This window comes from Ambystoma mexicanum, chromosome 3q, assembly GCF_040938575.1.
Source record: "Ambystoma mexicanum isolate Mex_15411 chromosome 3q, UKY_AmexF1_1, whole genome shotgun sequence".
NCBI classification, from domain to species: domain Eukaryota; kingdom Metazoa; phylum Chordata; class Amphibia; order Caudata; family Ambystomatidae; genus Ambystoma; species Ambystoma mexicanum.
In genome coordinates this window covers 200,868,713-200,881,280 of record NC_090926.1, presented here as the reverse complement: position 1 = coordinate 200,881,280, position 12,568 = coordinate 200,868,713, and positions in this window count along the sequence as shown.

The window sequence follows — 12,568 nt, the reverse complement described above, 5'->3', positions numbered from 1 at the left end:
CCATAATAAACTCACTCACATTTAAATAATGTATTCCTGGTGTCGAGCACACTATACCTTCATCAGTAAAAGAAATGGTCATATTCAACTTTGTCATCAAAATCCGACATAGTATTTTAACTGGTGTCTGTTTCTAATACAATAATGGAACAGACATGCCACATTCTCCTATTGAAACTGGCAATTTCTCAGTAAAAGGAACTCTACTTGTAGCTCCTGTGAAAACTTGAGCATTCATGGCATTACCTAATAACAAAAATATTCCCTCTCATATACATGAGCGAGTTGCTCCTGTGTCTACTAAAAGAGAAAAGGGTCTGTCTCCTATCGTGATGTCATCCCTCAGTTCCTCATTAGGATTAGCCGTTACCAACAGTACTGAACACATCAAGTCCCCTAGTGAGCTATCCTATTGTGGGTACAAACTTATCCCTGTACCTTTAAAAGGATTGCCACTCGCGCCGGTGACACCCCCTATCCGAGGAGTCAACAATTGTCTCTGTTTGCACTCTGTTATATCCGCATAGGTGCATGCTATGATTGTCCTTGAGGCAGACTCAATGGTGCTTGCTGGGATGCAAAGCTTGTTGTGTTTGTGGTGCTTGTGTCTGATATACTGTCTGATCTTGGGCAGACCCATTCTTTACTTGCGGACTATATGCTGGAGGATAAGCTGTCCCCCGCATCTCGAGAATTGCCCATTCTGTACATAGCCTTGACTCCTACATGTTCACGCTATATGCCCTGCCATTCCACAAGTCCAACATACGGGAGAGTATCTTCTGATTTGCCCATCCTGCATATTCTGATTACTTGTCATGATCTCTGCTTCCAAAAGGTCAGGGTTTCCCAACTCCCTTGGAAGCAGATCCATAACCCGGGTTCCGAGTGCCAACCAGTCCCAATTGGGACCTTTTGGACCCAGTCCTGGCGCCAGTGGCACCAGGCTCATAAATATGCCCAGTCCCAGCGCTGGAAGCGCCGGGCTCATAATGCTTGGGTGGACTTACCTGCAGCAGACCATGCTGCTTACTTGCCTGCCAGTTGAGTCTCTGATCCTCTTCTGTTTGGAACTACTTTTCCTGTTGGGTGGGGCAGGAGCCACTCCCTAGATTCAGAACACTGGAACTCTTCTGGAAAGCAGGAACTCTTTTCTTACCTAGGCGTGGCTGTGGAAGGAGACACCTAAGCACTACAGGAGGCTATTTAAACCACACCCGATGGATGAATCTTGCTTTGCGTAATTCTGCATCCTCAGCAGCAGAACGCTCATCGTGTCTTCTGCATGGGCCTAAGGAAAAAGGCTTACCATTCTGAATCCAGTCTTCAGCAACACCTATAAAGACAAGAAAGAACAGGTTAGCATTACGGTCTTCAGTGACAGCTCTTCACTTACCTGGTCCATCGGCTGTCACCAACGCCTCGCGCTGCATTCCGGCATCTGAAAGACAAAGGCTTACCTACTCTTCGTGCGCTCCGGAAGTCTTCACACTGCATTCCGGCATCTGAAAGACAAAAGCTTACCAACTCTTCGGCGCTGCATCCCGCATCTGAAAGACAAAACAAGGTGCGTTTAAAGACATTGGGGAACTTTAATACTCACGTGCCATTACTCCTTTCCACATCTAACCCAGTGGGTATTCCGGCACCCTGCAGCCGCCCCGAACTTGTACCTGCAAAATAAAAAGACAGTTAGAGCGCATCGTGAAGCAGGCAACAAGCGCTTACTTACATGCTTCCAGGCGCTTCTATTCATCACACGGGCTCCATCTTCAACTCACTTCAGCCCGCCATCCGCCATCGCCGGAACCCTGCAAAACAAGAGACATCATTACTAAAGACTTTAAAGACATTAGAATTACTCGAAACTTACCGTTCGTGCAGTAAACGACGGACAGCAGTCCTCTGAAGTCAAGAGGCCTGCTCCCCTTATCCAGTGAAGAAATTGGTTACAGCACCCTGCCTCGAGGCAGATGGAGAGCACGGCGTTCACTTACCTAAGGTGAGAGCGTTAACCTTTGGGGTTCTACAGGAGAAGAGAAAGGGAAGAAGAGAGAGACATTCAATAACCCAGTTCATTAATCCCACATTTTCTATCTGCAGACATCTTACCCTTCGAGCCAGACATACAGTGCACAGAGGTCCAGCCCAAAGAGCCAGCCGTGTGTTACACATCACCTTTGAAGATACGGTATACGCCCAGTCAAGACCGGCGCCTCTACGGGAATCAGGTGAGCGTTACATTACTACCTTGATTATTCTGAAAATATCCTTGGCTATTCTGAAAGCTTCCTCGTCCTCAGAAACCTCCTCTCTGCATAATCCATTTCCTCCGTGTTCTGGCTGCCGTTGGTTATTTACCTGAGGCATACCCGCATTCTGTTGAGATCCTGCTCCATCTCCACTAGTTAACATTGCCCCTTCAATGGCATATTTAAATTGTTTTTTCTGCACTAATTTGGCTTTCTCTACCTTTCTAGTATCCTCCTTCTTCTTGATTTTCTCTTGCAACAATCGGCAATGATGCTCAATGGTCAGCTGAATTTCTGGCGATGGCTTTGCTTCCATTCCCACCAATTTATTGAGCTGCCTCTGTATCTGTTCCGGCAACCCTTGACACAAAATATGATAAAACACTGGTATAGATCTCCACCATGGCTCTCGCGTTTCCAAAGACCAGTGGTCTTGGAAATTTTTAACGTAAGCAAGCGGATGTTCCCCTTCCTGCATCTTTCGGGCCATTATAGCTCCCATGTTTGACGTATCAGGATACTGCACTCTAAGTGCTTTCCAAACTGCTGCTCTACCTATTATTAAATGGCACACCATTGTGTGCCATGTTCTGTGCAGTAACTCCTCCATATCCTGTTCGGGACCAAATGTCGTCAGCTATTTCCCCAAGAATGGCTGCAAGGAGACCTTTAATGTCTCCTATAGTTAATGTGGGACCTCCTGTCATTTTCTCTAATTCATAAATCCATTTACCGGAACCCGATGTTAAACTGGGCAACATCTTAAGTTGTCTTTATCCATTTGAGGTAGATACAGTGATCAAAGAATGTCCTCTTTTTTGTACAGGCGGCTATGTGGATGAGGATAAGGATACTGAGATCAACATCTAGATTCCACTAATAGCTACCCACCTAAAACACGCAGAAAATAAGGGAGAACTAGTCTGTAATGTAATAACGATTTCCAAAATCTACACTCAAAATGGCACTAATAAGCTCTGTTTAACACATAGCGTAAACGCGGTCTAGACCGCCCGACTAAGATCAGATAACATTTTCAAAAAACGCACATGTGAACCAGCCAACCATGCTAGGAGGACATCTAATCATTTAATCGTGGTCTGTGATTTATTGAAACACAAGTAAGTGTCATGCACGCATAAAAGTAAGCAAAAGTTAAAAAAGGCATGCAGCAGGAAATAGACCTAGCATTGCCTTGACAATAAATATATATATATATATATCATTTTATGCCACAGGTTGAAAACACAACAATGCTCACGGCTTTGAAAAGTAAACAGGAAGCGCTATCAAAATGAACCACTGCAGTATCGTTGCAAAGACCACGTAGACGACACACGACTCGGCCGTTTTCCTCCTATTTGGGAGGTAAACAGATAGATCTGTATGGTTTATAATAACGTGTCCAGGGCAAATAAATATACCCAAGCACAATGAATATAAGCTACGACAGATAAATATGAAGCTCTTGACACATACACAGGGGTATTTAACAAAAAAACATGTATTATGTCGTTACAGCAAAAGGGGAAAAAAAGAAAAAATACATCAAAACTAAACCATCCACGCGCAAGTAAGATCTCGTCTGCATTCTTCTGTTCATACTTAAAGAAAAAGCATAGGTAATTGCATTCAATATTATGCTGCAAATAAGCAATAGAAATTTTGGATAGAAATATTGATAAACACATTCTCGATCCGAAATGTAGACGCTGTAAAACAGCCAAATTCTATTAAAGTAACAAACAAAGGCGATGTAAATCGGTGCCTTTTTAAGAAAGTGAAAAATGAAAACATTACACAAGAAGTAATAGATTTGTTTGAGTGAATTTACAAGCCATGAAATAGCCATGATTTACGAGAACTATCTTTATGTTCCCCCTTACAGTTGTATATCACTTGAATAAGTTGGACGTCCACCATTACTGGGACATTCAAGAACACTCCTTTGCACATTACTAAGAAATTGAAGGTTAGTTAAAAGGGAGACATGCTGGTGTCAACAAAAGTAACATCAAAATGGTCAGTCCCGTTAGTCTGTTTTTAACATATGACTCTGTCATTTCTTTCTAGAATATTCAATACTCATGACTATGCATATATGAAGAAATCCTGTTATAATTATACGTTTAATCCATCATAAGTGTTCTGAAGATGGCTTCAAAAGAGCCCAGAAAAAAGATTTGGTTGTGTTGGTGCTACCTTCGAAACCAGAAACACTAATAGGTGTAGACACAAAGAAGTGAGTGCGAATGGCCATGTATCAATTTGGCACTTGTCACTCACCTGTGTTACTAACCCCACACAATACTGTCTCATAGAAAAACAACAAACAGACAACAATAAGGGTTTATGGTTGAATACAAATGTAACATGATTTGATTGGATATAATGATTTTCATGTGTATTTTTTTTACCATTTTTTAAATCTGTTTTATGTAGGTTTTATAATGGTATAACAATAAAATTGAAATATGTTTTCACTGACCAGCTGAATTATTGTTTAATGTAAGTAATACAGATGCATATATTGCAAATTCTGGCATCTGCTATGAATTATTTGTGTAAAAGGTGGGTAGCTATTAGTGGAATCTAGATGTTGATCTCCTTATCCATTTGAGGCCACGGGATATACTGCGGTCTGACCCCTGCTTTCTCTAGTAAGGGAAACTGTGAAATCCCATAATCTCAATCGGCTCCCTCTGTTTGCGTATCCATAGTAGGGGCAATGGTTCCTGATTGTTTCCTTCCTGGAAATGACCTTAATGTGCTTACATATGGTGGTGAGCAACCCTACACACTCTGTGATCGTCCTTTTGGTCGACCTGGCTGCACCACTCGGTCTGGTTTCCTCGGTTTAGTTAGGTCTAGGTCTGACCATCTTACCTCTTTGTCTGTTCACAAACATTCTCCAAACCCACATGCACCGGTTCCTTCTTCCTCACGGAAGCTTCCCCTTCTTCGTCTGAAATATCCTGTCCCCAAATTGTATGACTTCTGTCTTTCTCGTCTCTATTCAGAGTCAGCCTGTCCAAGGACAGAGCTCGGTGCTCGGAAATAAACAAACGTCCCTCCTTTCCTTGCAGTTGGGAAATCTCTAATTGATAATCTTTCCCTTTGCTCTTCAATTCACTTTTCATCTTCATCTCATGATATGCTTTTGCAATTCTGTCTCCAATAGTCTCTTCTTCAAAATCCTCCTCTATGTTTACTCTAGAAAGCCCTGCCATCGGCTCTTGCGCCAGGAAGAACTCCTCTATGTCCTCGCATCATACTACTGGATTCGGGTTCCTTAACTCTTTTCCAATGCGATCAATGTCGCATGCTCTCTGCCTCCTTTTTTTCCATTTCCTCATCAAATGCTTTTCAATTATTTGCTTCTTCACTAATTCTTTCTTCCTCCTGTCTCTTCATCTCACTTCTCTCCTTTGCCCTGCGTATTTCATCATTTATTTGCCTTTGTATTCTTTTTTTTCTCAATTTCTCTTCTTCTTCTTCCTCTCTATTCTTGTCTAACTTATCTCGCTGTCTATTATCATACTTCCTTTGCTCTTCTGCTCTTTCTTCCTTCCTCAGCTGTTCGTCTTGGTACAGCTGTTCCTGTCTTAATCTCGTCCTCTTTCAATCATTTCTCCCTGCCCCTATCTTTTTTATCTTGTTCATCCTAATCTTCCATTTGCCGTACCTCCCCAATGCTTGTCCTATCGAGTTTGAGCAATATCTGACCTCCCATCCACTCATTTTGTATGAGCGCTATCTTGTCAGTTTTGTCTTTTTCTCCTTTCCCTCTTTTAATTTCCCTTTCTATGTCCAGGGTCATACCTGGCCGTTCACTTCTCTCTTTGTCCTGTGGGACTGTAGAGGCCACATCTTTCTCTAGAGCTTTCTCTGAATCCTCGTCACTGCTGTAAGCAGGCGGTTCATATGTTGGGTTACTATACCCTGCTGCTGCTTTAAGCCCTCTGAGTGCATACACTCCGTCATCTTTTGAAATACCATCATTTACTTCAGGCACGGTGGGGGGAGCAGAAGACTCGTCACCCCCCTTTGTGCGTTGATTTAATATCCAGTCTTCAGGAGGCGGGTCTTCCCATTCCTCCTAGTACATCTTCCAAAGCTCTAAACTGGCTAACCTTTTCTCCAGTTTTTCCCTGTGTACACTGCATGCAAATATGTGGTCATATGCTGCAAAACCGCTTTTGACAGTGATCCCCCTTGTGGCCATGGCATGAACATTTTTTTCGCCATTTACTTAAACCATTCTGTGCTATACTTCTTGAGTTTGGGTACGTGTTTGGGACACTGCTGGCACATTTGCACGAGTGGAGTAATATCCTCCATTGTGACAAGGCTCACTCATCCGTCGATACTTACCGTGCTTTACACAAACAACACTTTACATAACCAATCACTTCCAACATGAAATCAATATGTAGTCCTTTGAAAATACGAAACCTACTAAATTGAACCCTCAGCACTTCTTTATTTTGGTAAATAAGGAGAGAAAATCAGATTTGTTTGATTTGTCCATAGCTTTTATTATTTGTATTCAAAAGATGAGCAGTCATGTACACTCTTTGGTTTAAAAAAACAATAAAATGCCCTTAAGCAATCATATGCCCTCGACACATGTTTCACTGTCTTTTTTTATATATTTTCAGACAGTTTTTCAGGAGGGAAAAAAAGCTTTTTTCTGGCTTGTAATTCATCTACATTTGTCTTCACATTTTCAAAACGATCCTTTCTGATGCTGGATCGGGATCTGAGACGGCTTGATAACCAGCAAGCTGCTATTTTCGTTTCCGTAGGCGGTATCGGGATTGGAGACAGCTTGATAACCTGCCTTCGAACTTCCAACATGAGCATGCACCAATTGTCGCAGCTCAAGCCCTCTATGCCTAGTTTCACTTTATCTTTTCGACTCAGTCAACACTCTAAATAACACAACAAACTAATTCTTTTTAAATACACAATATTCTCTTGTCGCTCTCTAACACTTCACTTTTCCTTTAACTTACATGCATATAACATACAAAACATACAGACATACTTGGTCAGCTACACATATCTCTTAGCCGACGCTCCTCGCGGCTCTCTTATTGCCCCTAATTTTTACCCCTAATGGAGGGGGGTGTAAATTATCTTCTTTAGCAGACCTGTCTGTTTGTCTCCTATGGATCTACTTTAAATTTTAAGATATCGTCTTCTAACGTTCCTGAACTCAGGCTTCTAGGCTAACCTATGGAACGCTCATCATCCATATATCTCTATTCAATACCTTTTATCAATAGTCACAATATTCAATCAACCCTCCGTTACCTTTTCCCCTTGTTACTTTTCACCATGCATACAGTTTGCCACATTCCCCAATCTACTCACTATTTTTCTTTCGACTTCCGAGTCTCTGGATCGCCTCCTGCCCAATCTGCCGCTTCCGTCCGTTCAGCGTCCCGTAGAGATCGGGAGGGGGTTCCGCAGAGAAAGGTGAGGGACCGTCCTACTTAACCTTGCAAGGGTTTGTACTTTAATCTAACCGCTATCTACAGGGAGCTTCACGTTCTTCAGCTAAATGGCAGAGGACGTCCGATATTACCAGGACCCCAAAGTTTTACTTAGATCAATGGGCCTTTAACCATCACCTCTGCTACCAAGTGAACTGTTATTCCAAAGAGCCCTTTAAGATGAGGTAGCAATACTCAGAGGTGGATGGGGATGCAGAAGTTACTCAAACATCAATAATCAAAACGACTCAGGAAGTTGGCAAAGTGCTTTCTGTTTTAATATCAATTATCTAAAACAGGGAGTACAACGGGCATCATCTGATGCAGCACAGCTCGATTTCAATGCATTTCATAAAAAAACAGTTCTTTTATAACAAAAATGTGTCACTGCAAATGTCATATTACATGGCAAACCACAAAACTTATGAGTACCTGTGGTTGGCTCTCATTGAACATCAAGTATAAGTTCTTTATAGCCACTGGTTATGATTGGGTACTTGCGTAAGGTGGGCATCAGAACTCACCCCCAATAACTGGTCACTTTTGTCATCACTAAATACACGACGATTCATTGGGTCTTCATACTATAGGGCTCTTCATTATACGGCACACTATGATTGGTTTGGCACCCTTGTACTCCTCTGGAATATTCCTCACGCAAGCAGCATGCAGGCTACCATCCCAGGTGCATGGAAGCTCGGCGTGATCATGCCTCTGCTCCAATTAACCCACTATCTGTCAACACTCCTTCAGTTTGTCATAAAATTAGATTTTGAACTTGGCCTTGTAGCTGAGGACTTCGTCTGGGAAATAAAGGGAGGATAGCTTCACTGTGTCTTTTAGTTTTGGTACAGCCTGACCCAAGCTATTCTGATTTCACCAATGTGACTTGAAGACCACTCTTTATGGGCCTTTTGCAGCATTCAATCCTTTAGTGTTTTTTCATGCTACTTCAAACAGAAGCGTGTTCCTTTCACACATTCGCTGTAGCCTTCTTGACAGGCATCAGTTACACTGTGGCCTTTTTCCTTGGTCCTGGGCCAACCCCATCATCTCTGAAACTTGTCATGCCATCAGTAATTTCTAACCGCACCATTCGTTTGAAAGTCGTTTTCTTGTTCATGAATTTTCAGGCCTGCTAAAGTACTGTTGTGGAACATCAAGATTATACGCATTCCTATACATATACATTGGCGCATCACTGCAATCTGATTCACTACGTAGTCAGCCTAATGAATACTTTTCCCTACTTGCATTTCCAGCAAATGTCCATGTGTAAACTGATTTACATATTCTTCAGTGTTTCTGTATCTTCATCCCGAGCCCAGAACGTTTCTCATCTGCACCACCTGTTCCTCATATCTTTAGAGAACACTGTTTATGTTTCTTCTCTCCATTCAGTTTTCAGACATGCCAAATCCCTTTCATGTGACGTTATCGGGCTCCTTTCTGTGTTCAAAGGCACATTTCTTCTGGTACTTCATCCAAAAGAATACTGTGTCTCTGTGTATTTAGGTAAGGTTTCCTTAATGGGTATCTTGTCTCAAGGTTCTCTGCGGTATTGGTACTCTGACTGGAACTGCACATGTCGTCATCTCTGGTTCCCAACATATAGGCAACATAGGGGCAGAGCTTGGAGTGAGGATGTCTGACTGTACCTCTACACCTACTTCAGAAAGGTTTCTACGGTTGGACCTACCCTAAGATACCGCCCCACCTTTAGGTGAGGTCTCCAGCCAACCAGACATGCAAACTAAAGGCTATCAGGACAATCTTCACACTGGGCATGTGTGGTAAGGTAACCCCTCACACCTCTAAAATAACAAACTGGGTACAAAATAAATACAAAGGACTTACACCACAGAATAATTCAACCACTCTATCAAGAAACATCCACTTTTCCAAACCCACCAGCCTCAACTACTTTCACACCCACACTCCAAGTCTACATTTACCCCAAAAATGAAAATAGAACAAAAACAAACTTAAATCAAAGAAACAATCCTTTTTTATCCCTATTTCCCCCTTGCTTTACACACCCAAATGTGTACTCACGTGCACCCGAGGTGTTGAAATGCTTCTGCACAGCTAAGCCACAGCACCATGTCTCCGGGAGCAGACAGAGCTTTATCCAGTATGGTACACTGAGACCTCTTTTTCCCTTTGCATGGAAGACTGGTCCCCGTCGTGAGGTGCCGTAGCTGGGAGGTGTGGACACAAGACCCCCAATGTCTTGGAACACCTGCCCTCCTAGCCTGGTACATCAAATGTGGGGATGGGCCTTTAATTACCTAACCCAAAACAGACCCGCCACTTAAGAAGTGAATACACGGTTGAACATAAAGCAAGTTTATTGTACAAAGATCTGGGGAGAGGTTAGATGGTGTTGCAGGACTAAACTAACCCAAGTCTCAACAATGCAACATCATTTGGCATCTTATATTCTTTTTGCAACAATTTACTACACTCTCAGATACTTTATTACCATCCACCCCCCAAATATGATTGGACAAAACCTCTTCAAAGAAATCCCTTCTTTTCCCAATGCTTCCATTTTCATTGGCCAGTCTTATCTTCATTATTATCTTCAGATCATATTCAAAACACACCTCGTCTAGGGATTCGTCCATAGTAGGTCATGACGTCAGTACATGGTAAACATTGGTATTGAAAACATAATGCATTACTTGCAATAACTGGCCTAAGGCCTTCAACTTTAAGTGTGATTGCACATGGTCCGCTTACGTATTTTAGCAAATAGAGGAGTCTTTACGCAACTCGATGGTCCAGAATATGATGACCCCATCCACTTAAGTCATCAAAACCGGTTGACTGCTTTCTGCCTCGATATCCTCAAAGAAATAGGGATACAACATTTTTTAAAACCAATACCTGCCGAGTGGCCTCTATAGTGAGAATTTCACATAATGCTCCTCAGCTGTGACTGATAAAATATTTTAGTCAATGTGATGCTGGAAATGCATTGGAGGAGCAGTGTCTCCCTGTCCTTGTCCTGTAGTCCTTTTTCATTTGTGTTCTGTATTGTTTTCTGCCCAGGAGTCCATGTGGGACTCCTGGCAGTGCAACTCTTCCTGATTTTGGTTTGGTATACAGACTCATGGGATACCCTTATGGCACCCATGGGTAGGGGGTGCAACCCTGTGCCCTCAGTGTATGTTTTTGGGCACCTGTGTGTGGCCCACAGAGCAAGGTATGGGCTGGTGGCAGCTCCATGCTGAATTCGACAGGTGCTCTGACTATCCTCCATTTTGGGATACCCAGGCCCTGCCATTGGAATCAGTTGATTCCTGATAGGAAACTAGATGGCCCCTGCGGCCTCTTGCTTTCTATTGCCTGTTACCTTGTTTTCCCAAAGTCCTGGGAAGCCCTGACTCTGTCCCTTCCCCCTGACTGGCTGTTGGGTGGAAGTTCCATATATGGTGTTGTTGTGAAGTCCAGGCCAGACTGGCTGGAGCCTTCCCAGTGACTGTATGTTGTGGGTACACCCTGTGGGTGGTACCTGGGTGAATGGAGTGTGTGGCCAATATGCACTTCTTGTTGTGGATGTCTAGTTTCTGGTGTTTGACAGAATGACTGAGACAGCCCTGCCCGAAACTGGTATGAATGCAATGTGTACTGTTGAATGGATGGGTACTTGTCCCAATACACATTCCTTGTTGTGAGTGTCTGAGAGGGAGGAGTATGGCCTGAATGCACTGTATGCCTGATTGGCTGACTGACTGCTGAATGCCCTTCTGAGTGATTGGTTGCCTGAGTGTGACCCACTAGCATGAATGAGAGATCAACTAGTATATCTGGGGGGCTTTCACTGCTAGAAATCGTTCAGAAGCTGGAGTTGAAACTAATATTGAAACTGAAGCTGAATCTCGAAGCCGAGCCTGAAGAAGAAGGTTGACGGTTGTCTTCCTTCGCCGAAATCCGAAAGCCGAAAGCTGTTGAGACTGATCCAAGAGAGGACCGGGTTAGTCGCCCTCTTCCTGTGCTCTGAGGGACCATCGAGCACTGCTAACCTTCGCCAAAGCTCTCTGGAAGTCAGGCCCTCGACAGGCTGCCGACTGGAGACAGGGACCGCCGAGGAGAAAGAAGATAAGCACCAGACATTCCATCCACCGCCATCGACCAGGGTTTGCAGGTTTGCATAACCGCTGGAGGCCCGTCAAAGCCATTTTGCCCAGAAGAGGGGCCCGCTTGATGCGTGATATCGATGACCGGAGCCGCAACGCTCCTTTGCCTAAGACTTTTGATTCACGGACCTGCTCTCCTGCACCGCTGCCCACCTTATACCACCGGAGAAGGCCAGGCCGTCGATGTGCCGAGGAGCATCCATCAGTGGGTTTCCCACCACCCAATGACCATAGAGACGCTGGACGACTCGACACCCTAGCTGGGCCACAGTTCTTCACAAACTCTTTGCGGTCCTGAACTACCGACCCCAAGGTGCCCCGCACGCCTCTTCCTTGCTGGACGTCTTCGCTCCCTCGTCGATGAGCACCGCTGGGACCAAAGCTGCTGCCTCGACGCTGAGTTCACTTTCTTAGAGGGATCTCACTGATCCGCGGTTCCTGCTTTATAGGGAGCCACTCAAAAAGGATCCGTCGACGACTCGTCGTCGAACTCTGCTATTCCAGGTACATTGGGCTGGTAGAAACATTATAGAAGGAAATAAGACTTATAGAATAATATATGGACTGGGCTTGTGCAAGATCTTTATTTTAAAGGTTGCCCAGGTGGGGCAATGTCCACACACAGTTGTGTCTTGTGGTAGGTGCCAGTACTTGGCCAATTGTTCTAACC